The sequence below is a fragment of the Castor canadensis genome, chromosome 6 (genome assembly GCF_047511655.1).
Source record: "Castor canadensis chromosome 6, mCasCan1.hap1v2, whole genome shotgun sequence".
Taxonomy (NCBI): Eukaryota; Metazoa; Chordata; class Mammalia; order Rodentia; family Castoridae; genus Castor; species Castor canadensis.
Window position 1 is genome coordinate 33,782,865 of NC_133391.1, and position 25,837 is coordinate 33,808,701.

A 25,837-nucleotide genomic window follows, 5' to 3' on the forward strand; every position below is an offset into this window, starting at 1 on the left:
AAGCCAAAATACCCAGACTCCAAAACCAAGATGGGGTTTTCTTTCATTTAAAAGGGAGACAGTGCTTCCAAATGTTTGTCTCTAAATTAGTTTCATCTTAATTTGGACAATCATGAAATAATCATTCCCACAATCATATAATGGTGTGCAGTTAATAAATTTCTCAAGATACGAGTTCTCCAACTTTTATATGATCCAACAAGAAAATCACAGCAGTATGGTCTGATTACAATGTCACAGCTTAGTCCAGAACTTTTCTCAAAGCTTGAATTGTCAATTCTTCCAATACTATCCTATTTTTTTTTAAATTCCATACATTTCTCGATAATTCAACTCTCCTAACTATAATTATCTCTACAAGTATTCTTTTAAATTTCTACATTAGACACATTTTTCATTCGTTCAAACAAATACAATATCTAATGAATCTTATCCATTATTAGTGGATTAATGCGGCTACTGTAGGAGTGGGTTTCTTATTGTGAAAATAGGCTTGTTACAAAAAGGGGCCCCTCTTGCCCTCTGCCTTTCTCTTGCATCAGCTGTCCTGACCTTCTGCCTTCTGCCATCAGATGATATGGTAAGAAGGGCCTCAGCTGATGCCAGCATCATGCTTTCAGGCTTCCCAGCCTCCAGATCCACCATCCACATGAACTTCTCTTGCCTATAAGTGGAGGAGAAGCAGGAGAATAATAATTTCAAGGACAATCTGGGCTACAGAGAGAGTTCCAGGCCAGCCTGGACTACAAAAAAGTGACTAAAGTATAAAGAATAAAGAAAACCAAAAGCTAGGAAAATCATGATAAAATTTAGAAAAGTGGTAAATGTGAGAGCAAGCACAGAGTAGAAAGAACAAGGATATATTTAATCATGTCAAACTATGTTTATCAGCTTCAAAATCCTATTTATTTTCTTCCTTAATAAATTACCTCAATAAATTAAGTCATTTTTATCTGAAAAAAAAAGCCAAATACTTTGGTAAATAAGTTTATCTTATACTTAAGTTTAATTACTATCATTTATATTCAGCGATTTTTATAGCAAGGGAAGAATCAAATATTGAAGTTTTGTGGGTCTATCATTTTTACACATAATTTTATGAGAGTGCAACACACACAGTGCCTTGTGTTTGACTTAATTCATTCTCCTTTGAAATGCCTTTCAATCTTTTATGTCCCTGTTGATTTTCTGCTTTTGAATCATGAGTTTGTCTACTCCAATGTTCACCTATTTGCTGGTGACTTTGTAATGTAAACAAGTATTTAATTTATTTCCATGGCTCTTTAGAATCCTGAATGTTTTGCATGTGACTTTAATTTGTACAGTGCATCACGTTTGCAATATGTTATTAAGCATTACCATCAAGCGACCCATAGATAGGCAGTTTACAGTTACCTGGATGTCAAGGCAGAAATGGAGGCTAATGCAAGGTGCAGAGAGAAGGTGAGTGGGAGCCAATTCTGTAGGAGTCAGCTCAACAGTGAATAAGTTTTTTTCTACTGCTCTTAATGTTTGTTGCCTTCTTTTTTTTTTTAAACACATTTTTATTAGTATATAATAGTTGTACAGGAAGTTTCATTGCTGTATTTGCATATAGGCATTCAATGTATCCTAGTTTGGTTCATTCCCTCCATTATTCTCCCTGTTCCCCTCACCACCTATTAAAATGACTTTGACATTTCAGTGTTCCATATTCATACAAGTATAGAAAGAACATTGACCGTATTCACCCTTCCTTACCCACTTCATTTATCCCTCTCCTTCCCTCTAGTACGTCCCCCTTAACATGACCTGTTTTGCGTTCCTTTCCTTCATTGTCTGTTTCCTTCAAGTGTCTATTTATTGTTCTGTGGGGCTTTGCCTTGTTATTTTACTGGTAAATACATTTTATTTTGATCAGTCTAACCCCCGCTCTTACTCTTCCTTACCCTTTTCCCCCATTCCATATGATGCAACAGTTTTCAGTGCATTTCACTGTGTCTTGTTCCTGCACAAATGCGACGTATTTCAATATCATTCACTCTCTATAATTCTTCTTTCCCTCCTACTCTAACAGTCCCACTATTGGAAACATGTTCTTTCTGTGTATACACATGATAAATGTGTATGTGTGTGTGTGTGTGTGTGTGTGATAATGTTTGTATTTGTACTTGGGCCTATTGTCTTACTGAACCTCGTGGCTGCAGTGCTTCTGCAAATGAAAGTTTGGACAATAATAAGTTTCCAAATGAGAGCATGTTAAAATAAAAGATACTTTAACATATTTCTTAAGTAGTTCTCACAGCTCTTGTATCATTTAGGAAACATAGGCTGCATTGTTTCCTGAAACTCTTGATTTATGAAGTTTGCTTGATTTGTACAAAGCCAAAGAATGACTGACATATCTGACACTTGACCCCAAATGTATCATGTACTGTGGTGATGTTTTAGTTAATGTATCGTGCTGCCCCCAAGTGGCAACAACTTACATTCACAAGTACCTATAACACTTCCTTTTCTTAGGGATTTGAGATTAAAGATCTATTTCACTTGTCCATCATTAAAATATTTTTTGCTGTAAAATAGATATGATATGAAAATATTAGAGTCTTTATTTGTTAAATTTCATTTTTTTGCTAGAAGTTAGTTATATGAGTAGTTAACATGTAGAGAGTGCTTATGCTATCCCAGGCATAATTCCTGCTATAGTACCAAAATAAGTGAATTTTCTAAGTTAAAGCATCTTGCCAATAGAACATGGACAGTAGTGACCAAACCAAGGCTCACATACTTCTCTCTTTGAAAGCCTATCCTTTTAACCAGGACTTATACTTTCTCCCTAATTAAAATTTTTGTTGTAAAAATATTCTTTCACTGTTTACTGCATCTAAAGGATAATATCTTTGACTCACCACAAGTATCAGATGTTTTGAAATCAGTCTTTGACTTACACAATGATCAAGTGCTAATTTAGGTGAATCTAACAAATTATTGTCTGATTAGTTTCTATAATCCACAAATATACCAGGTTTTCACAAAAAGCCATAAAGAACTTATTCTTGAAATATATATTGACTTGACACACAATTTGTGACATTTGATGATGAAAAAATTGCTTTAAGCCTGGATCCAAACCAGACATCTATAATGCTTCTTCCCTAGATAGTGCTATTAATCGGAAGTGGTTATTTATAATTAAATGCATGACAATTAAATAAAATTAAAATCCAGTCACATGTGACTAATGGCTGATTTTGGGTACACTGATAAAACTTTCTCTATCATTGCAGAAAGTTGACTGGACAGAGCTGTTCTAGAATAAATATAACAGTTTTCTTCCAGATGTTGAACACAAGGAACTATATTTAATTTGTTTACAAACAATGAAAAATATTTAACTCAATAACTTTTAAAGCAGTAACCTTCATCAATGTGTCAGAGGTATAAACACTAAGAGCCAACTGAAGTAAAACTGAATGGGAGGGCAGTGTTTAAAGTGAACCTGAAAATAGGGCTTCTTATTTTCAGTAGTGTGGTCACCTTTGAAACCTTATAAATGAGATCAAGTTCATAGTCTGAAAGACAAATGGTAGCATGCATCAGAAATGACAGACATCAGATTCAAGATAACTTGACTATTCTTCCCACTTCTCATTAAAATATCCTGCAATACATATGACTTAGGGAAAGCCCAAATGGTACCATAAATTATAAAATGAATACACATGAAATATGAGAGAAATTCCTACCACTGTATTAATTTATGAGATTTACAAAGCCCCCTAATGGCAGCTCTGCTACCTGAGCTGAATGTGGAAGAAACTAAAAAGAGGTTATGGACCTCGACCTCTTCTAATGACTGTCTCCAAAATCGACATGGAGAGCATAAAAGACAAATGCAAAAAGGAGCAAAGCCATCCTAATTTAAGAAATTACATCAGAAGTAGTGAAGGAAGCCAGCAAAGACCCTCTACTTGAGGTGAGGATTCCTTTGACTTGTGTAGATTGGCTGCACCACAACTCTAAGTCTGTAATAAAGAAGTCATAGAATTCTCACAGCTGAAGTAGGAGAGAGGTTTACCTTCACCATGGGACTGAAATAATGAGCACAACAAAAAGGCCTTATTTATAACTTTTGGGTGGAGTACCAGTCTTCTTAGAGTCTTGTCAACAGCAGCAGTATCAAGAGTCTGAGTTGTCACCACACACGCCTCCTGGTGGACTGAGCTGGAAGTGCATTTTGTGGCCCTCTTCCTCTGGTCTCTAGGGTTTACTAAGGGATGAGAGTAGTAGCATTTGGCAACACGAAGAGCTAGAAATAGTAATATCACTATTTAAACAAAGTGCTCTCCCATTTTATATTACAGATAGGTATCTGAAAATTGCCAGCTCTTTAATGAAAATGCCCAGAAACTGAGAGCTCTCTTTTAGACTGAATGATACCTTGTTCTATAGCAGGCTTTTCTCTTTTTTTTCCTACTCCCAAGGTTGTCTCCATCTGAACTGGATATCCATATGAAGAATGTGACCCTGTGATTTAAAGATATGAAGTTTTCTCTGTGCCTACAAAATCTAACTTGTGTAAACAAAATATTCTGATAAACATGGTAACACAAAAGTACCTACAGAAAAACAAAAATGTGAGTCTTCCACTATTGTGATTCTCTTCCAGCTGTTAATCTATGCAAGAAAGAATTGTGAGAATGTTTTTAAAATTCCCTCCTGAGCATGGTGGTGCATGTCTGTAGTCCCAGCACTTGGGAGGTGAAGGCAGGAGGATGACAAGTTCAAGGCCAGCCTAAAATACATAGAAAGACCATGTCTAAATAAATAAAATATTACCTATGTCTCTCATCTGTATCATCACCAAGGGACAAATCTCTCTGTTTGACAAGAAACTGGACACAGGCTATATAGATTGGAGGGGGAAAAATGCAAAACCTCTATGTGTAGAGATTACTGATGAGGTTGTGGTAATGGAATTCATTGGCTAAGAGTTCTCTCTTCTATAGAAGATCAGCTGACCAAAATATTGGTTGAGTTTTGCACTGTTTGCTCCTTTTCTGCTTATTTGCATTTCTCTGCCTCTACTATAAAATAAATTAGGTTTAACAATATTTTTTCATACAAATGTCTAAATTTACCTGGAACTAGTTTTTGGCTCCTTTTTCCCAAAAGAAGTCAATTTTAGTATCCCAAGAATTAAGGAATTTATCAGCAGCTCACTTTATAAATTTAATTTATTAACAAGAAAAATCAACATTTCTAATAACTTGAACATTTATTCTTTTCTTTGTCTTTTTCCAGAAGCTCAAGTTTATCTTTGAAAAAAGAACATTTTCCAAATATTTATAAATTGCAGAGCTGGAGAGATTTGATGTGCTGATTTGATGTTCTCAGACTATATCTTACCAATTGGAGAATCTCCCCCACATCAACTAATGGGGTAAGTCTGCCACATACATAATAAGCCATGGGTCGTGCTAGACAAAGCTGGCATTGCCCCATTTTGATAGGGCTTCCTTTAACTTCTATAGCTACTTAAGGAGGTAGGCCTTTATTGTTTTGTGTTATACTAGAATAACTTGTTTGTAGCCAACAGACACTGAACTAGATTTACAGTTTATTAAATAATGTTTACAGAAAAAAGTGAGCACATGGAAGTAAGTTGTTTTTTTTTTCCATAACCCTTGCTCCTTTCCCTAGTTTATATCCAGGAAATATGAAGGCCTTGGGTGACAACCCTTTCCTGAGGCCACTAAAGATGTTTTAACACAGACTCATTGTGACTTTTATGTTGAGGTATGTATTTGCTTTATTTAACTCTCTTTTCTTTGTGAAGTAGTAATACGAGGTGAATATCTACATAATTTGAGAAGGTTGACTATTAGCTAATTTAACTATTATAATTAATAGCAGGATCTTTTTTAGTCACCGATTCTAAGGTTCTTTTAGGCAAGTATTCCATTCTAGTGGAGTAAGCCACTCCACTATCCCCAATTCTAGGTTTTAATTGTATTTAAACCAGAAGTTTGATGTAATCCTATCAATTGATACAGAAAATATAGTTGAAAATATCTAGCTACCATTCATGATTAAAACTGTTAAAAACCTAGGAATAGAGGGGGAATTTCCTTAACTTGAAAAAAGTCATGTATAATAAAACAACAGATAACCTCTTACTTAATGGTCAAAGACTTGAATGTTTTCCAGCTCTCATCACTTTTATTCAACATCATACTGAAGGTTTAGTCAATGCAACAAGACAAGAAAAAGAAATTAATTATGTTAATTATGAAGGAAGAAAAAGACTTTATTAATAAATGGCATGTTTTCTATATCAACAATTCCAATTAATCACAAAAATAATAAAATAACTAGAAGTAATTAATGAGTTTGGCAAATTGGAAGATATAAGATTATAAGATCAAGACATAAACACATTGTATTTCTGTGCAACAGCAAACATGTGGACACTGAAAATATTATTTATAATCCCTCCAAAGAAAATGAAATTCTTAAATTTAAAATTAATAGTATGGGTGTAAGATATGTATCAAATTACAAAGTGATGATTAAAATAATATTAAGGTGGCATGCATGGTGTCCCATACCAGTAATCACAGTACTTGGGATGCTGAGCCAGGAGGATCACTAGTTTAAGGTCAGCATGAACTATGTTATCAGACACTATCTCAAAAACAATAACTATGTATAGGTATAAGTACATGTATGTAACATGAAATAGTGCTCATACATAAAGAAAAATGAAATTATGTCATTGGCAGGAAAATGGATGGAACTAGAGTTCATCTCATTTGGTTAGACAAGCTAAGTTCAGAGGGCAAAAAATTGCGGGAATGAAAAGGAAAGAAGGGAGGAAGGAAGGAAAAAAGGGAAAAGGAGGGAAAGTTGGAATGGAAGAAAAGTGAGGTAAAGAGATAGGAGGAAGGAAAAAAGGAAGGAAGGAAGGAAAAAGAAGGCAGAAAGAGAGAGAGGGAGGAAAGAAAGGGAAGGAAGGAGGGAAAGAAAGAGGGAGAAGAAAAAAGGAAGGGGATAGAACAGCAGAAAAGAGGGAATAGAGGGAGGAAGGGAGGGAAGAGGTGACAGAAAAATGGAGGAGAGAGAGAATGAAAGGAAGAAATAAAGGATGAGAAAAAGAGAGAAAGAAAGAAGAAGGGAGGAAAGGAATAAGTGGGAGGAAGGAGGAAAGAAAGGAAGGTGATGGGAGAAAGGATGGAAGAAAAGAAGAAAGGAGAAAGAAACAAGGGAAGAAGGAAAGAAAAAAGAAGAAAGGAAGGAAAGACACTGAATGAAGGAGGGAAAGAAAAGAAAAGGAAGGAAAGGAGGAGGAGGAAGGAAGGAAGAAAGGAGAAGGAAAAAACAAAGGAGATGGAAGGAAGGAGAAGAAAGGAGGAAAGAAAGAAGAAGGAAGGAATGAGAAACAATGGATAAAGGGAAGGAGGAAGGAAGTAAAGGAAAGAGGAGAAGGAAGGAAAGAACAAATGAATAAAAGAGAAGGAAGGAAAGAAAAAAGGAAGGAAGAAAGGATGGAAATAAGGAATGAATGATGAAGAAGAAAGACAGGAAAGAGGAGGAAGGAGAAAAAAGAAGGGAAGTAATGGGAGACAGGCAGTGAAGAAGAGAGGGAGGAAGGAAAGAGAAAGAAAGAAATGAAGGATAAGGAATGAAGAACAGAAGAAAGGAAGGAAGGAAGAAGAAAAAAAGGAAGGGTGGGAGAAAGGAAGTCAGGGAGGGAGAGAGGAAGGAAGGAAGAAAGGAAGAAAGGGAAGGAGGAAAGGAGAAAGAAGAAATAAAGGAAAGAAGAAAGGAGAAGGACAGAAGGAATAGGTTGGAAGGAAGGCACAAGCAAGGAAGGAAGGGTAAGAAAGGAAGGAAGGAAGAATGAAGAAGGAAGGAGAAAGAAAGAAGCAATGGAGGAAAGGAGGAAGGAAGGAGAGAAAGAATAAGGGAGGGAAGGAATGAATGAGGGAGGAAAGAAAAAAGTGAGGCAAAAAAGGAAGACAAACCTTGAATACTAAATAGTTTATCATTTAAAATTAGTGTGCAATTATACCCATTACTTGATAACACTAATTTTGTAGTTCTTTCTTTCAGCATAAAATAAACTTTAGAGCTTATAATTATTTCCAAATGTATTTTCACCTACCTATTAATATACCAGATATAAGCTTAACTTATCCTTTTGTCAAGTTTGCCATTGCAGAATATGCAAGCCAATCTATAAAATAAACAAAAGGAAATTATTTCTCATTTTAAAACAGAAAGACATTTACATCTTTAAAAGAAAAGTTCTAAACCAGGATATGCATGTTTTAGGACAAAATAGATAAAATATTATAAATTATAAATACTGGTAATTCTTCTCTGGACATTAAAATACTTAGAACAAATTCTTAAATCTTGAAGATAGATAGATAGATAGATAGATAGATAGATAGATAGATAGATAGATAGACAGATGGATGATCTGTGATAGAATGCACACTCACATATGAATATACATTTGCAAACATGCTGTAGTACTGTGAAGTTGATTAGGAACATGAAGGCACAGTATTTAACAATTGTCCCCATGCATCAGATTCGTGGATCTTGTTTGTCCATTCATAAATATTGTATTTGAGTGAACAACAGTAACTTCATTGAATTTGGCAGCAACTTCTCTAGAATGAATTACACACTACATGCCTTTAGCTGTTATTTTCAAGTGCCTCATTAATGTTTGGATAAAAAACAAAAGCCAAAACAACAAAAAATATCCACCCATTCTGTTCTCCTCAGGCTAATCTGCTTTGCTGGCAGTGATAGGTCTCCAAGATAGCAAAATTGAATAATTGGCATTTCTTGCTTATCAACCTATTTATTGGACTCTGTCATGCTGGGAATAAATATGGGAGGTCAGAGGGAGTTTTACCTTTGAGTATTATCTCTCAGTTTTAGATAGCTACCATTTTTTTATATACTCAATTGGTTTTCTTTGAATAAATGTGGTTGTCACCAGTATACAACTATGAAGTGACCCTAAGTACACAGACATGAGCCAGCTAGTAGACTGGGTTTCAGAAAGAAAGAAGGTACTCAGTCATTCAGATAATGTTTTATTGAACACCCATTATGTCCTAAGCACATGTTAGGTACTGAAATAGAGCAGCAACAGTCTAATTTCACAGACTTATTTTTAAAAAGAAAGATTAATGATGAATGAATAATTATGTAGCTGATAGATTTTATATGCCCTTAGGTAGACTGCCCCAGTTCCCACCCACTCCTGCTTATTTCTGTATCCTGACTGAAAACTGCAGAATGACTTGACTGCTCTGTGACCAAGGCAGAGCAGGCTTTTCCAGCAGGGTTGAGCTCAAGCCCAGCCTTGAGCAATTCCAGGGCACTAGCAAGGTGTTCATGTTGTTGCTCAAAACACTGAAAAAAATTAGCCTTGGTCCTGAGCCAAAATTTCTTGAACCTTCATAAAAGCCCCACACCTTGCTACAGAATACCCAGGCAGAAAAATCACTTTTGTCTCTGTCTGCCCAAGGATCAGCCACAACAGACTGTCTGTCCCTCTGACAAAAGTTGTGAACTGCTCACCCTCGAGTTCAGTGCTTCTCTTTTTGGAATCCCAACTGGCCACATCTTGGGATGATTTGGAGCATCCCTTGTGAGCTCTCCCTTTCTGCTACTTTTAGGGTGCCTTGGGTTCTGGGGGATGAAAGACTGTATTAAATTTCAGTCTTTTCTTCTCTTTGTTTTTTTCTTTCTTTTTTTTTTTTTTTGCCTTACTGAGATTTGAACTCAGGGCTTTGTGCTTGCTAGGCAGGCAAACTACCAGTTGAGCAACACTGGTATGGTCATTTTGGACAAAGTTTTGCTTTTTGCTCAGGCTGTCCCAAAGCAAGATCCTCCTGTATTAGGCTTCCTGCCATAGATGGATGACAGGCACTTGTTGAGTCTGGAGACCTAAAGCAGATGAGTGAGAATCCCATCCCCCAATCATGGAGAGCACTATCATTCCTGCATCCTGAGAAGGAGTTGTAAATCTGCATTTCTGCATCGTGAAGAGGAGATACAGGGTCTGACAGATCTGCCACAGGGCTGATGAGCAAAATACTGTCAAGATTGTCCACCCCCCAATAAGGGGCAAACAAACCAGTTTGTCTAAGAAAGCCCATGAATCCACAGCCAATGAAAAGAATCCACCAAACCCAGAGTTAAAACATCCATAAAATCCCCAGGCTTCACTTGAGCAGTGAGCCACTGGTTTCCAGGCTCCGCTGCACTGCTCTATCTGTAGCCTTTCCTTTCTCTCCAATAAATCCTAGTTCATGCATCACCTTTGCCTCGTCAATCAACTGCCTCATGAGCCAATTCTCTATGAATGCAAGAACCCTTGACACCAGCCCACAACACTTCAAACTGGCACATAACACACACATCATCACAGCCAATATTTTGAGATGGTCCTAGTGATTTTTTTCCCTGACCTGTCCTCAAACCCTGATCCTCCCAATCTCAGCCTCCCATGTAGCTAGGATTGTAAGTATGAGGCACTGGCTCCCAGATTAAAGATCCATTTTTAAGAAAGGCTCACATTCTGTGCACTTGTGAGCATCATGTGCCCAGCTTTTAGACTTCTCCATGGACAGAAATGTCAGTCCAAATATATTGTTTATCCTAAATTGTAATAGAATTGAATCTCTAAAACTGGCCTGAGAGAAACAGCTTTAGAGAAAAAAAAATTACTGAAAAATGTGGAAGAAATTGCTCAGATAAATATGTGACTTAGTATCGAAATGAGCATCTTAGAATTTGAGCTAAAAGACATCAAAATTAAAAGAAAAAATTCATTGCTTTTTTGACCCAGAGCAACTAAATTGTTTTGAAATGCCTATTGCCCTCAAGCGAGGTCACAAGGCATCTGTTTAATGTTATCTGAAAACATTATTACCTTGAGTTGGGAAAGGAGGCTATAAGATTGAAGGTAAGAACTTTAGCAGAGCTACTTTTTCTTCCTGAAAACAGAATTAGGAAATCTGGAAAAGACCCAGAAATGGGGAAGGTGGAATCTCAGATGCTGGGGACAAAGGTGAAATAAAAGAAACAGCTGTCACTGTGCAGTAAAGAAGTACAAAATGATATGTGGAGTATGCTTCTGGAGAAATAAAACCTCGTGGTAGAGAAACTGTGGAACCCTGCATTGACACACACCTGTGCTTATAATGGTTTGGAATCAATGCATTTGCTTTACAGCTTGGGAATGGGGCCAAGTCCTGCCTCAGGATGTCACAGTGTAAAAGTAAAAACTACATACAGGTATAATAAGAGCCAACTTTAGTCAATGTTCTGTCATAAGTCCAGAGAGTTTCAGGTTGAAGCCCTGTGTGAAAAGGAGGTTACTCCCTCTCAGAAAGGAAAAAAATAAACCTTCTAAACTCCAAAAAAAAAAAAAAAAGCAAAATTATATTCTCAACACTTCAAGCCTGGGGATTTCCTGGTAAAAGAAAAAAAAAAAAAGAAGGTTCTACAGAAGAACAATAGGTCAGGAAGACCAGGATATTCATGCCAGAGGAATATGGGATTAAAATTATTTAGAAAAGGCAGTTCTATTAGTTTTTTATTACTGTAACAAAATACCCAATACAGTGAACTTCAAAAGAGAAAAGATTTATTTGGGACAATTGTTGCACAGGTTTCAGACCATGGATGGTTGGAAGTGGTGCTTTTGGACCTGGATTGAGGCAACATACCAAAATGAGGAGATGATGGAATAAAAGTGCTCACATCATGGCAGCAAAGGAGTAAAAGAGTGGGAACAAAACAGTCTCCTCCAAGGACATATCTCTCATGATCTACTACTTCTCATTAGGACCACATCTTAAAGATTCTGCCACTTCCAATAGTGCCACAGGTAGGACTAAACCTTTAGCACGTGGGCCTTTGGTGGACTCAGAATTGCACAAAATGCAATTTATTGAGGGCAACATATATACACACATCTTAGAACCTGGGGCAGGAGGAAGGAGGTTATATGCTAGGTTGGACAAAGGTGAACTATGGTGAACCGGGATGTACCTATATGACTGCAGTTAAATCACTTACATGCTCAAAGATTAGAACACCATGCTCCACTGATTTCTTAACGACTTTGTTTTCTTTATGGAGAGTGGGATGTGTGCCATGGTTACAACCATGGTTACATGGTTGGCTAAGTTAAGTCTTGCTAGATTTTGTGTCTTCTTGTAATAGATTATTATTTGTTTGTTTTTGTATTGCACAGAAGGGAAAAACACAAGAACATAATGGCAAAGAAAATTCTGATCAGTTAAATAAAGAGGCTGGACATTTCCAGATATGGATTCAAGTACTCACCTGTTCATTTGAATCCCCGACTGCAACTGTAGTCACATATTTCTCTTTATAGATTTTCTGTTTTTTAGTCTGGTTTTATTTCTTTGTAAATCATCAGGCATTGTCTCTGATCTGCCCTAGCTCTCACGAAGCAAAATGCAGATAATATGAGATGGTTACCATGTTGTACCTTGTGCAAAACATCTAGTCAATTTCTATTTTCTTTCTTCACAATCATTTCAGTTCTCCAATCATCCTTGATCTCCCTCTGAAACACTGAGGTCCAGTCCTGCCTAGTCCTCTGTGAGGCCCATCCTTTCCAGCAGTGTTCCACATATCTGATTTTTCTGCATCAGAAGACATTTCACTCAAACTAATTTTCTTGTTTACCACTTGTCTTGTGGCCTATTACCTAAAAGCCTAGTTCACAAGTACAAAATAATAAAGGGGTTCAAGATAAATTATTTAAGTCCTAAAGAAGTTAACCAAAAGCAGTGTTTTTTAAAGTTAAGAATTCCTTTGTGTTAAAGATACATAGCTTTGGACACAATTGTACTTTAACCATTAGACTTATAGCCTATTTCTCTGCAACATTTATATCAAATTATTCAACTGAGTTGTCTATAATTCTGGTCTTCACTGAATCTTCTTCAGGCCCTCTCTCTCTCTCAGCTGGGGATCAAAACCAGGGCCTCCATATATACTAGGCAGGCACTCTATCAGTGAACTTTATCCCCAGCACCCTTCATTTTCTCTTAAACACATTTGGGTAAGTTGTTTGTTACTTTTGTTGTTGTTTTCCTTCTGTAAGTGGAGAATGAATGGCAGATTCTTGGTGTCACTGAAAAATGAATTTGGGGATGGACACAGAGTGAATTTTAGCAGAGAAAGATTTATTGAAAGAAAAGCAAAAGTATAGCTTCAGATAGGATGAGGACAGGAAACCAAACCAAAGAGTCAAATGCTTTGAGCTCTTGGGTCTTTAGAATTTTTATTGCATGCAAGATATTAGAAATGTTGATTTTATGTAGATAATTTTGAAGATTTATGAGAAATGGAAGGGAACTTCTAAGAACCAGAGTACAAGAAGTGGTTTTACTGAGTAGGGTGTTTCAGAGCCAAGATGGTGAGATAAAGCAATGTTTATGCATAAAAGCCCAAGTATAATGAACTGTAATGAGGTCTTTAGATAATCTTTAGCATGAGGGTGTTACCAGAGGTAACAAAGCATTGGACTGAGACACAGAATGCAAAGCCTAAGTAAAGTTTTATTGAAAAGAAAATGAAAGTGTGAGTATCACAAAAGAAACAGTGGTGGGCTCTTGCCAGGTGAAACAGATGCCCTGATTGTTGTTCAAAGGGTAATTTATAGGCTGTAGGGAAAACAGGTAGGAAAAATCTGGGTGGTCTTTACAAGAGGGGCTAGGGTTATTGACAGATTAGATTGACAGGGTTTTATTATACACCATGAAGCCTTCTGCACATGTGCCTGTCCTGATTCCCAGGTTTTTAATCATATGTATGAAATTCAAACAATATTCATAAGGTCTTAATAGAGGGTTTTACCTGAGAAGTCTAATTGACAGCTGATTTCCCTGTACTGGCCCTGTGCCATTTTTGGGTCTGAACCGGCCAAGAGACTCCTTTGTCTTTTGGGGAACTTACATTCAGAGGAATTTACAATTGAAAAAGGAATTTACAACTGAGGGGATATCCAAAGGTGGTGTTGGGTGGGGACAAGGAGGAATTTAGCATGGAGGTGACCTTTTGCTGAGGAGGGTGGAGTCCCATGGCAGGGTTCTTCTTTCCATTTTACTAGCCTTCCTCAACTTTGCCCAAGACAATATCCTGAAAAATTTGGGGTAGTGGTTTACTAAGGTCGAGGAGGCCTCTATCTTTGGTATCTGCCTTGATATGATATGTAGGGCTGCAGACCCTACATATCAGTGTAATTGTCTCTCCTGTCTCTTTCCCTGGTGACTCATCTGGTCACCCATGGCTCTTGTTAGCTGAATGTTTGCCCAGCGTGATCAAGGTTGCTCATGGGGATCTTGTCCATTTGCAGAAGTCAGTTGCATCAAGTACAGCCCTGTTTCATCAAGACTTGAATCTTAAAGGCCTTAATCTTGGAAGAGATAAATCTGTTTAACAAGTTCAGGAAGCAAGGTTTGAACATGAATGCCAACAGCAGTATTAGAAGGGGCCCTGTCAGAGGCAGCCAGGATGCCCATTTCCACACCTTAAACCATGATTCCCAGTATTCAGATAATTGTTGTATTTGGGAAGATCTGTCAGCTAATTTTTTTGCTGAATCTCTGACCAGATCTAGCTAATTTACATAAAAACAACACTCTCCTTCTAAGGAAAGACAAAGCCTGCATATTTCAGATGTCAGAGATCTGATTCTCTCCTGTTTTGAAGAGTGACAACTGCCAGAGAGTCTATTCAACTCTGAAGCATGATCATGGTTTTTCCTATTCTTTTTCCAGGCTTTTGGATAATTTTTAGTAATATAAGAGAAAGTTAGTCAGTCCTCCTACCCCACTACCTAATGCATACTTAAAACCTAGCATTTATTAGTTTTAGTCAAGTAAGTGTTACTGTATATGTATAGCATGTAACTGTACATCAAAAAATAAGGCTATTTGGGATCACAGGCATTGGCCCCATAACTTAAAGAGATCTAAAGTTAACAATGCTAGACTTTTACAAGCTTGTGTCCACGTGTTCCTAACTTTAACAAGAAGCATTAGTGCTGCTGTTTTAATACTACCAGTCATAATTATTTTCCTAAAAATACAGTCTGCAATGGAAATAACTAAATGTTCTGACAATTCCCAAACTACTTCTCAGTATTTTAGCCATAGCTGTTCTAAGTGTTTTCATTCTCAGTCTGGTCCTTCTTCAGAGCATTTGCAATTACCCAGTACCTATTTTCAATTGAGTTTGGCCTTCTAAATATTGTTGGCTTTTTTCAAAATCTTTAGATGTTGTTTGTTGACATTCTGCAGCATTTTTAAGCTGTCAGGATCTCATCTATAGTCCAGACAGAACTAAAAAATGGATGCCAGGTAAGCCCACTTCTTCTAAACTTCTTTTGTTGTTTATAACTTGGCCAAATGGGCCTTACTGTAGCTCCAGATAAGGGACAAAAGCAACCTCCCTTTTCATATTTGGGACGGCTTATTGAGGACGGACTATCCACCCCCCAAAAATAGAAATCTGTAGATAATTTAAAACTTTAAATGATTTTCAAAAATTATTAGATGATATAAATTGGCTACGTCCTGCCTTAAAACTTACCACCCGTGAACTGTCTCCTCTCGTTAAAATTTTACAGGGAGACACTCAACCATCTTCTCCTAGATATCTTACACCAGAGGGTCGTATGGCCCTGGCTAAGGTTGAAGAAGCTCATCAGACTGTTAAGTCATGTTCAAAATGTGCTCCTCATTTGCCTGTGCCCAGTGAGGGATTAGCCCCCGTGGTTTTCATCCTCTATCATTATGGCAGATGGATGTTACTCACATTCCATCTTTTGGATGACAGTGTTATGTCCCTGTTGTTATTGATACTTACTCTGGTTTTGTTTTTACCTCTCCAAGATCAGGAGAAGCAGCACGCCATGACATAGATCACTGTTTAGCCGCCTTTGCTGTGATTGGCAAACCGCTCCATGTTAAAACTGATAATGGTCCAGCCTATACATCTACTGCCTTCAAGGCTTTTTGTCCCTCCTGCAAAATTCTTCATACCCACAGGCATACCCTACAATCCAAAAGGCCAAGTTATATTGGAACAAGCTCAACAAATATTAAAGTTCAGTTACAAAAACAAGAAGGGGAGACAGCTCCCCAGCCACTCAAATTGACAAAGCTCTTTTACTTTAAATTTTTTAAATTGCTCTGAATCTGGCTTTACTGCAGCTGAAAAACATTGGGAACATTGCAATAAACAACATTTGCCACAGGTATGGTGGAAAGATGTAATGACTGGGGGGCCTGGCAAGAGCCTAGCCTGGTCTTGTTTTGGGGCCAAACCATGCTTGTGTTTTTCCTGAAGGTGCAGAAAGCCCAACTTGGGTACCCTCACGGTTTGTGCAAACCCATGGAACCCATCAGCCATCAGATGCAGAAGCTCCACCTGATGGAGGAGGAGAGGAGCTCAAGCCCACCGAAAACCAAACAAACAGAAATTCTATCACTGAAAGCAATAAGGAACCACCCTAGTGGGTCCTACAAGAGGCAACATTATCACCTTGACAAATGCAGTAAAATAATCTGGGGATCTGCTCCCCCAACTTGGGGTCAAATAAAATGCTTGGTGGATATGGCGATGAATGCCATTAAGGGGTGGGGACAGGGAGAAACTCCTGCTGTTCTTCTGCTAGCTATGATTACCATCGTTAGTCAACAGGTGAATGCTGCAGAAGCCCAGACCTTAGTACATTGGGCTTTTGTGCCTCATCCACCTCGGCTTCATGCAGTTACATGGAAAGCCTATAAGAACTTGACATAAGCAAAGCTGTGTCAAATAATCTGCAGGCTGAGTTTGGCCTCGCCCCAGCTGCAGAAGAGAGTGAGGGCAAAATGTAGCATAGTTGCTTTTCTTAAGATGTTTATCATCAGAGAATAGCAGTTGCAGGTTTCTCTTGTTACAATGTCACTCCCCTCCCAGAGAACTGTTGCTCCACCTCCTTGTTTGCAACTGTATGTAAAAGACTAGCTGAAGGAGGATGGGTGGGGATTGTTTGGTTGCTGGTTGGTTGGTTGGCTGCTTGTGGGGGCGGAAGCTACTGCCGGGGTGGCTTGCAGGGGGGTTTATTGGTTGGCTGGCTGCTAAGTTGGCTCTGCTACCACTGGTGGCTGCTGTTTGTGTGTTTGCAAGTCTAAGGACCAAGACTTTCAGAGTTATGTTAGAGATTAGAGGAAACATGGGACAGTGCAAGTCTGAGGACCAAGACTTTAAGAGAGATTAAAGAAAACATGGAACAGTGTGAGTCTAAGGACTGAGACTTTAAAGAATAGAAAAGAAGTAAGGTTTTAAAGAAAGAGAAAAGAAATAAGGTTTTAAAGAATAGAGAAAAGAAGCAAAGTAAAAGAAGAGAAGTAAAAAGGCAACGAGGCTGTTGTGCATCTCCATCCGAGTACCCAGCATACCTGGCCCCAGCTTTGTGCATGTTTATCTTCTATCTTTTGTCCTTTTTGCAACTCCAGTCACCCCCAGTTAGGTCAGTAGGACAGGGACTCTTGAAGCTTATGAGAGATATATATATTGAAAACTGTTGAATAGTGGGGAATGAGAGGGAAGCAGTAAGGAAGAGTAATGGAACAGGTTGAATGGACCAAAGTAAAGCATACTTACAGCAGGGACACACTGAGAAATCTCTTTGAACATTGACTTTGAAATTAATAACAGAAGACAGGACTATAAAATAGATATGGTTGGGGGAGTACTTTGGGAAAGAGGAGAGTGAATGAAGGAGATTAAGGTGAGGGAATATGGTTGATTGACATCATATATGAAATAGAGCAATGAAACCTCTTGAAATTACTTGAAGGGGGCTGGGGAGAGGGTTGAGGGGGAGATTTGGTGGGGGTGATCTAATCAATGTACAATATAAGCCTATAAGCCTATTTGTAATTGTCATGATGAACCCCCCCTGTACAATGAATATACCTTAATAAAAAATATGCCCTCCCCCAAAAAAAGCAAATGGAAAAGCAAAAGTACATTCTTTAGGTAGAATGAGAGCAGGCAACTTAAGCCAGCAGTCAAGTGCATTGAGCTCTGGGTTTTTGACATTTTTATGGGATGCAAGATTTAGATATTTATTTTATGCACATCAATATGCAAGATTCTCTGCAAGAATCAGGACACAGGATGTAGTTTTACTTAGAAATTTGTCGCAGAGCCGCAATGATGAATTAAGGTGGGGTGCATGCATGAAGCCACTAGCTAATTCTTAGAATGGGATAACTTCCTTCTGGGAGACTGTGGCCTAAGCTGTGGTCTGTAACTCCAAGACAAAAGTGCAGCAGGCACTTCACCTGTTCTTTGGCTCCTTTTGATACACTCCTCCCTTTCTGCTTACCTATACCCATCTTACTACCACTTCCCCAAAATGGCTCTTGTCAAGGTCAACAGGGATCCACACTTACTGGAAGTCAAGGGTCAGAATTCATCCTATCCTAATTTTCTCTCTGGCCACTGTCCCTGTGCTAAAATGTGATCAGTCTTGGTCAGTCTAGAGGAGACAATGAGGCCTGGCTAGAGTCCAAGCAGGAAAATGCATCAAAAGCAGGGAAAGGCACACACCTCAGCACTAAGCTATGGAACAGATCAGTTCTTTGAGGAGCTGTCCTTGGAAAACTTCCGCAAGGTTATTACTCTTGCCTAATCCTTTTATGTTTCTTTTTTTACCTGGTGTTCTGAATTCCAAAGAGAAGCCATACCTAAATGGTTAAGATGTTAACTGTTAAACTTTTCTTTAGATTCACAGAACCCAGAATATCCGATGGACTTTGTAGCACCCCTTCTTGGTCCTCTCCTTAGTTTGCAGGATGTAAAGTCCCCTGTGAGATTTGGGTTAGAGAAAAAGAAAGGAAACAAGAGTTCTGAATTCTTGCTCCTCCTTTTTCTTCCAGTACCATCCCTTTGTGCCCCTGACACCTATACCCCCCCAGGACTTTGTGACAGGAGCACCCTTTTCTTCTTGTTGAGCCATTTCAAATAAAGTAACCCTCCCTGCCTTAACACCTTTTCTCTTGACTTAATTAGCTGGCAGTGAGGCAAAAAGCCATACCTTTAATCTGGTAACACAGAGAGCTCTGGGAAGCTGGTCAGAGGTTGTTGGAGGAGGAAGTACTAGGCTGAGCTAAGGAGAAGTTGCTATTTCCTCTTTTTTTTTTTTTTTTTTGCATATGTGAAAGTTTAATTTTTGACTTGGGCACAGAGAGCGATTAACAACAAATAATAATGAAGTAGAACAATTTGAACAAAAAAATTCTCCTCTGCTTCTGATCGCAGCATGAGTTTACCTGAGTCTGTGTAGATTGACAGTTCTGTTCATCTTTGCTGGGTCTTAATGGGAGGCACCAAATGTCTGTCCAGCCTCTGGGTTCAACAGTCCCTCCACCACCTCTATGCACCTGCAGGAAGCTGCTCCCCAGTCTCTGGAACCCACAGTGGTCACCATCGTGGTCACTTTGGGGGTGGTCTCCTTAGCAGAACTTGAGTGTCAGAGCCTGGGAGTCCATCCAGCACAAGGGCATGGGGAATGGCCTGGTGCTGGCTGGCTTCCAAAAGCTGTTTGCTGAAACTGACTTCAACCAAACCTTCTTAGGCAACTTGGAAATGAGGATTCAAAGATGGGGCTCTTCTGATTCTCCGAGGTTCTAGAGGTGGAGGTGCAGCAGTTCTGAGGGAGGCTTTGGAGTCTGGCAGAGACAAATTTATCTTCTGCCTCCCTGGCTCATCAGTTGAGCCCTGCCTGGACCTCGGCTGGGTCTTCTACTGCAAATTGTTCTCACAGGAACAACAAAGCCACGTGCCTGTGGCCTTGAGCAGAGAGCCTGCTGAGCCAAAATGCTCTATAAACAACAGCAGTTATTGTAAGTGTTATTATTACTCTTGGCACTTTTATTAGGAGTTTGCTGTTCTTCAAATAGCATCCTTTCTTCCATTCCTTAGCCCCAGGTGCCTTTGGTCTGCCAGCTGCCCTTCAGGGAGCACTGTCAAGGGTTCCAGAAGTTGAGGTAACCCTCATTCTCCGCGATTCACTTTCAGTTGCCTTTTTTTTAAAAATTTCTTTTATTCATATGTCCATACAATGTTTGGGTCATTTCTCCCTCCTTCCCCCCACCCCCTTCCTCTCCCCCCACCCCCTCGCTACCAGGCAGAAACTATTCTGCCCTTATCTCTAATTTTGTTGAAGAGAGAGTATAAACAATAATAGGAAGGACCAAGGGTTTTTGCTAGTTGAGATAAGGATAGCTATACAGGGAGTTTACTCGCATTGCTTTCCTGTGCATGTGTGTTACCTTCTAGGTTAATTCTTCTTGATCTAACCTTTTTTCTAGTTCCTGATCCCCTTCTCCTATTGGCTTCTGTTGCTTTAAAGTTTCTGCATTAGTTCCTTTGCATTGAGGACATCAAATGCTATCTTGTTTTTTGGGGGTTTCTTGCCTGTCCTCATACCTCCCTTGTGTGCTATTTCCTCTTGATTCAAGACCTGGCCTGAGGGCTGAGCTGTGCAGAGATGTGGCAGAAGAATTGGGAAGAGACTCCATGTAGGTGTGCACACCACCCAGCAGGGTGATGGACTATTGAAGTCCCAGAGCACAGGATGTCTCCCTGCCCTGACTCCCTCCTGTATCCCTTGCTGCCTCTACAGATTATGAAAAAATAAAACAGAGCAAAACAAGATGAAAAAAGAAAAAAAAAACCACTTTCAGCTTTACACTTCCTCCAACTGAAACCAAATATGTTGTTCGTTCTGTTGATGGTTTTGTAGAAACCACTACTTTCATCATGGAACAGAAAGAAGTGTGATAAGGATTTTGAGTTCTGTAGTATCTGTGGGAGATGTTATATCTACTTCTGTATATGGCCTTAACTCTATGATGAACTTGGTGTTCCTGCAGGCACAGTGTCATTAAATCCATTAAGGTATACAGCTGATCCAGTAAAGATAATCTTGGTAAGCTTAATAGGAGAGTTTAAGTGCTAGAAGTGAAGAAGGTAATTTAAAAATTTTAAAAATGGAATAAGATATAATAGAAGTATATGATAAAATATATATAATATATAATATTATATATATAATAGAAGAAAAGTAGAGAATAGAGAAGAGTGATCAATATTAAGAAAATCCAGAAGTTCTGCTTCTCTGGTAGGTTGGAATGGCAACATCTCAGTCTTGGAAAAGGGACTTTTGTAGTTCTTTAATTCAGGTGTAGATGTGATACCTTTATATAAAAAAGTAGGCTCCTGCCCACCCCAGGGGTATTTTTCCTCATATATATGCACGACACCAGAGAGCTAGCAAGGATCTCGTTTTGGCTCCTAATGAGAATTCACCAGAAGCAAATGTGGAGTGAAGTTCTTTGCAGTCATATCTGGCAAAAGAGCTGCAAACAACAGGCTTCCTGAGGCTTACTTTGAAGCAGGTGCATCAACAGCAAAATGCGAGGAGGAGGAGGAGAAGGGAGATTGGTTTTGTTATCTCCATCTTTGGTTTGGCTTTGGAGAAAAGTGACCACCTACAGCATCCAACACTCAGGACCGGTTACCTGATGGGAACCATGAACTCTTGATTATTACTTCTTTAACTCTGGGCAAGCTACTCAACTTCTTTGTATCTCAATTTTGTCTTCTGTAAACTGAATAAAAACATGTATCTGTCACCTACAGTGTTGTTCTGATGCTTCTCTGAAAGCTCAACAATCATCAGAGTTTGTGACTTCACTGCAGGGAGGAACCACCTCAGAGCCCCGTACAAAAGAACAGCACTGAGTATCTCAGACGGCTTCATTAGACAACTAGGGACAGACCTTGCTTAAAACAGTTGACAAGAACTCTCTTGTTGACAAACAGATGACTTCATGAGGCTGGTAACCCAAAACCCTGTGGAAAAAAGAGTTAATTAAAAAGGACCAATTGAACTGATCAGAGATATTTTGTAGTGATTCTTTGGAATATTATTGATGCTGTTTTAATGTTTAGTTTTCTATACCTATGAGGAAGTCCTTTGTCTTTTTTTCTTAAGCTATCTATAATTTTTGTCAATCTAGCAAATTCTTTGGTAAACAAAAGTGAAAAAATTTGAAATATCTGAGTTCTATTATGGTTTTTCCTCTCCCTAAATTCAGAAATTTTTATTTACTTTTCATGACAATATAGTAATTTGCAAAGATTTTTTTTTTAATTAAGTAAAGGAAAAGAAGATTATAAACCAGAAGATAATAGTGTGAGTTAGCCTGCTTTTCACTTTGGTCAAAAATTTGTCATTGTTACCAGGCACCGTGACATGTGCCTGTGACCCCAGCTAACCCGTGTAGCAGTAGGTATGAGGAACACGGTCTGAGCTGGCCCTGGGAAAAAAATGTAAAACCTTCCCTGAATAATAACTAATCCAAATTTTTTTAAATGCAGGAGTTGGGGAGGCCTGGAGGCATGCTCAAGTGAAAAAGCGTAAGACCCTTAGTTCAAACCCCAGTACTTCCAAAAAAGAAATTTTTCAAGCTTATGTGAAGCAAATGTGAATTTGATCCATATATACCCTATACATATGAATAATACTGTGGAGTTAACAACTTAAACACTTTAAATCTCCATAACAAATTGAATTTTTTTTTTTGTACAAAAGCAGAAAAGTAAGGGAAAGCTATATCTGCCAAGAGTGTCAACACTGCTCTGGAGCTTACTCAAAATGAACAATACTACATAGAGGTAGAAATTGTATGCTGCTTCGCTTAGAGAAAACTCTTTCTATTTTATTTTTATATAAAATAACTCTTGTCCATGTCTTCAGATTAGTTTCTGAAACATGTAGAAAGCTCTATTTCTCCAACAACTCTAAAAACCACCCCTTCTCATTAGTTAGTTAGTTGTGCTAAATCCGGAGACTGAAAAATTTCAGTTCCTCACAGATTTGCTTGAGAACTGCACCTGTCTCTTTTACTATAGGGGAAAGATCACACCATGTGATCTTTAGCAAATATGCTGTCCCTCATCAGTCATCAGTGAGTATATCTGCCAAACCTCCAAGCAGCACAAGGAAGACAAAACTAGTTTAATAATAAACTATCAATAAACAAATTCTCAGAGGAATTAACTCTGCTTATAATGAACAGATATTAAAATTACTTGCATCCAACAACATGCTTATCATTCATCCTTAAGAAACATATTTCTTTAACATTCCATAGTTCTGGCTCAGAGCAGATCTGATGGCTTGTGGTATGCAATTCATTCTGGAGAGGTTGTTGCCAATTGAATGAAGTTACTGTTCACTCAAATACAATATCTATGAATGGACAGTCAAGACCCACGAACCTGATGCATTGGGACAATTGTTAAATACCATGCCTTCACATGTACTAGAGCATCTTTGCAAATGTATGGTGGTATGTGAGTGGGTATTCTTTCTATCATCTATCTATAATCTATCTATCTATTATCTATCATCTATGTGTATCATCTATCTTCAAGATTTAAAAATTTGTTCTTAGTATTTTAATGTCCAAGGAAGAACTATCAGTACTCATAATTTATAATATTTTTATTTTTTGCTTTACAATGTTTACTTTAAAGATGTAAATGACTTTTTTTTAATGAGGAATAATCTCTTTTTGTTTATTTAACTTTATGATTTATAGTTAGTCTTCCATAATCTACAACAGAAAACTTGACAAAGGATAAGTTAAGCTTATATTTGTATGGTATGTTAATAGCTAGGTGAACATATATCTGCTATTTAATACCTCATTCATATTCTTTTGCTGAAAATAATTATGTTATTCTAAAGCTTATTGTATACTGAAAGAAGGAACTACAAAACTAGTGATATAAAGTAATGTGTATAGCTTCACAGTAATTTTAATGTTGAATTATTTAGCATGCAAGATTGATCTCCCTTACTCCCACCCTTCCTTTTGCTCTCCCTCCTTCTTTCTATGCAACCTTCCTTCCTTCTTTTTCCTTTTCTCATCCCTTCCTTCCTTCCTTTCTTTCCTTGTCCTTCCATCATTCCTCTTACTTCATTGTTTTCTTTCCATCCTTCTTTCCTTTCTTATCCTTCCCATCCTTACTTCATTTTTCTTCCTTCCTTCCTTGTTCTTCCCATTTTTAATTCATTTTCCTTCCTTCCTTGTCCTTCCCACCTTACTTTGTTTTCCTTTCTTTCATCCTTGTTCTTACTTTCCTTTCATCCTTCCTTCCTTTCCTCCATCTTTCCTTGTCCTTCCCTTACTTCCCTTTCCTGCCTTCTTTCCATCCTTCCTTCCTTCCTTGTCCTTCATTTTCATTTCTTCCTTCATTCCTTCCTTATCCTTACCTTTCTTCCTTCTCCTTTCTTCATTCCTTCATACCTTCTTTCTTTCCTTTTCCTTCCTTCCTCCCATCCTTCCTTTCTTGTCCTTCCCATTCTTACATCATTTTCCTTCCTTCCATCCTTGTCCTTTATTCCTTATCCTTTCTTCCTCCCTTCATCCCTTCCTTTCTTCCTTCATTTTCATTCTTTCATTTCTTCTTTCCTTGCCCTTCCTTTCTTCCTTCCTTGTGCTTTCTTCATTCCTTCTTTCTTAGGTCTTCTTTTTTTGTTTGCTTGCTTTCTTCCTACTTTGTCCTTCCATTTTCTTCCTTCCTTTTACTTCCTTCATGTCCTTATCTTCCTTCCTTTTCATTCCTTTATCCTTCCTTCCTTTTCCTTCTTTCCTTCCTTCTCCTTCCTTTCTTCCTTTCTTCTATTCTTCCTTCCTTGTCCATCAATCCATACTTCATTTTCCTTTCTTCCTTCCTTGTCCTTCCCTTGTTTCCCCTTCCTTCCTTCCTTATCCTTCATTCTCATTTATTCCTTCATTCCTTCCTTCCTTATCCTTACCTTCCTTCTCCTTTCTTCATTCCACCCTCCTTCCATCCTTGTGCTTCCCTTCCTCCTTCCTTCCTTCCTTTCTTCCTCCAATCCTTCCTTCTTTGTCTTTCCCATTCTTACATCATTTCCTTCCTCCCACCCTTGTCTTTATTTCCTTATCCTTCCTTCCTTGTCCTTCTTCATTCCTTCCTTGTTGTTCCTTCCTTCTTTCCTTCCTTCCTTCCTTCTTTCCTTTCTTCCTTCCCCTTTCTTCATTTCTTCTTTCCTTAGTCTACCTTCCTACCTTCCTTTCTTCCTGCTTTGTCCTTCCTTTTTCTTCCTTCCTTTTACTTCCTTCCTTTCATGTCCTCATCTTCCATCCTTCATTCCTTGTCCTTTCTTTAACCTTTCCTTCCTTGTCCATCTTTCTTCCCTCCTTCCATCCCCTTATCTTCCTTACTTCCTTTTTCTTCCCTCTTTCCTTCCTTCTCCTTCATTTCTTCCCTCCTTCCTTCCTTCTCCTTCATTTCTTCCCTCCTTCCTTTCTCCCTTCCTTCTTTCATTTCCTCTCTCCCCCTTTCACTCCCTCTCATCCTTATTGTCCACCTTTTCTTTCCTTCCTCCCTTTCTCCCTCTATCTCTCTTCCTCTCTTTTAACAGCTTCCTTGCTCCCTTCCATCTCTCCTTCCTTCCTTCTTTTCCTTCTGTCTTTCCTTCCTTCCTTCCTTTCTTCCTTCCTTCCTCCCTCCCTCCCTTCCTTTCCCTTCCTTCCATTCTTCCACAACTGGAAGAATGTGTTTTAAGAGAGAATGCAGGGTGATGTAGATAAAGTTCAGTAATAGAGTGCTTGCTTAGCATATATGGAAGTCCTGGCAAAGAAAAAGAAAGAGAGAGAGAGAGGGAGAGAGAGAGAGA

General features: G+C 38.4%; 2 long non-coding RNA genes across 8 annotated transcripts in view; one reads left to right on the forward strand and one right to left on the reverse strand.

The window, feature by feature from the left end:
• The window catches only part of LOC141424043 (uncharacterized), a 26,774-nt gene continuing 937 nt past the window's right edge, over nucleotides 1-25,837 (reverse strand). For 2 of the 6 annotated variants that reach the window (XR_012448853.1, XR_012448849.1), the window contains 4 exons: nucleotides 18,804-21,975; nucleotides 12,370-16,116; nucleotides 8,150-8,221; nucleotides 2-664 (listed from right to left, as the gene is read on the reverse strand). This is a non-coding gene — a long non-coding RNA (uncharacterized lncRNA). Of the gene's footprint in view, nucleotides 665-4,060; nucleotides 4,253-4,422; nucleotides 4,510-4,605; nucleotides 4,778-6,162; nucleotides 6,220-8,149; nucleotides 8,222-12,369; nucleotides 16,117-18,803; nucleotides 21,976-25,837 lie in introns of all 6 variants that reach the window. The other 4 variants (XR_012448850.1, XR_012448851.1, XR_012448852.1 and 1 more) reach the window with 4 other exon arrangements.
• Nucleotides 23,118-25,837, forward strand: part of LOC141424044 (uncharacterized) — an 8,161-nt gene continuing 5,441 nt past the window's right edge. For both annotated transcript variants that reach the window (XR_012448856.1, XR_012448855.1), the window contains exon 1: nucleotides 23,118-23,477. This is a non-coding gene — a long non-coding RNA (uncharacterized lncRNA). The remainder of the gene's footprint in view (nucleotides 23,478-25,837) is intronic.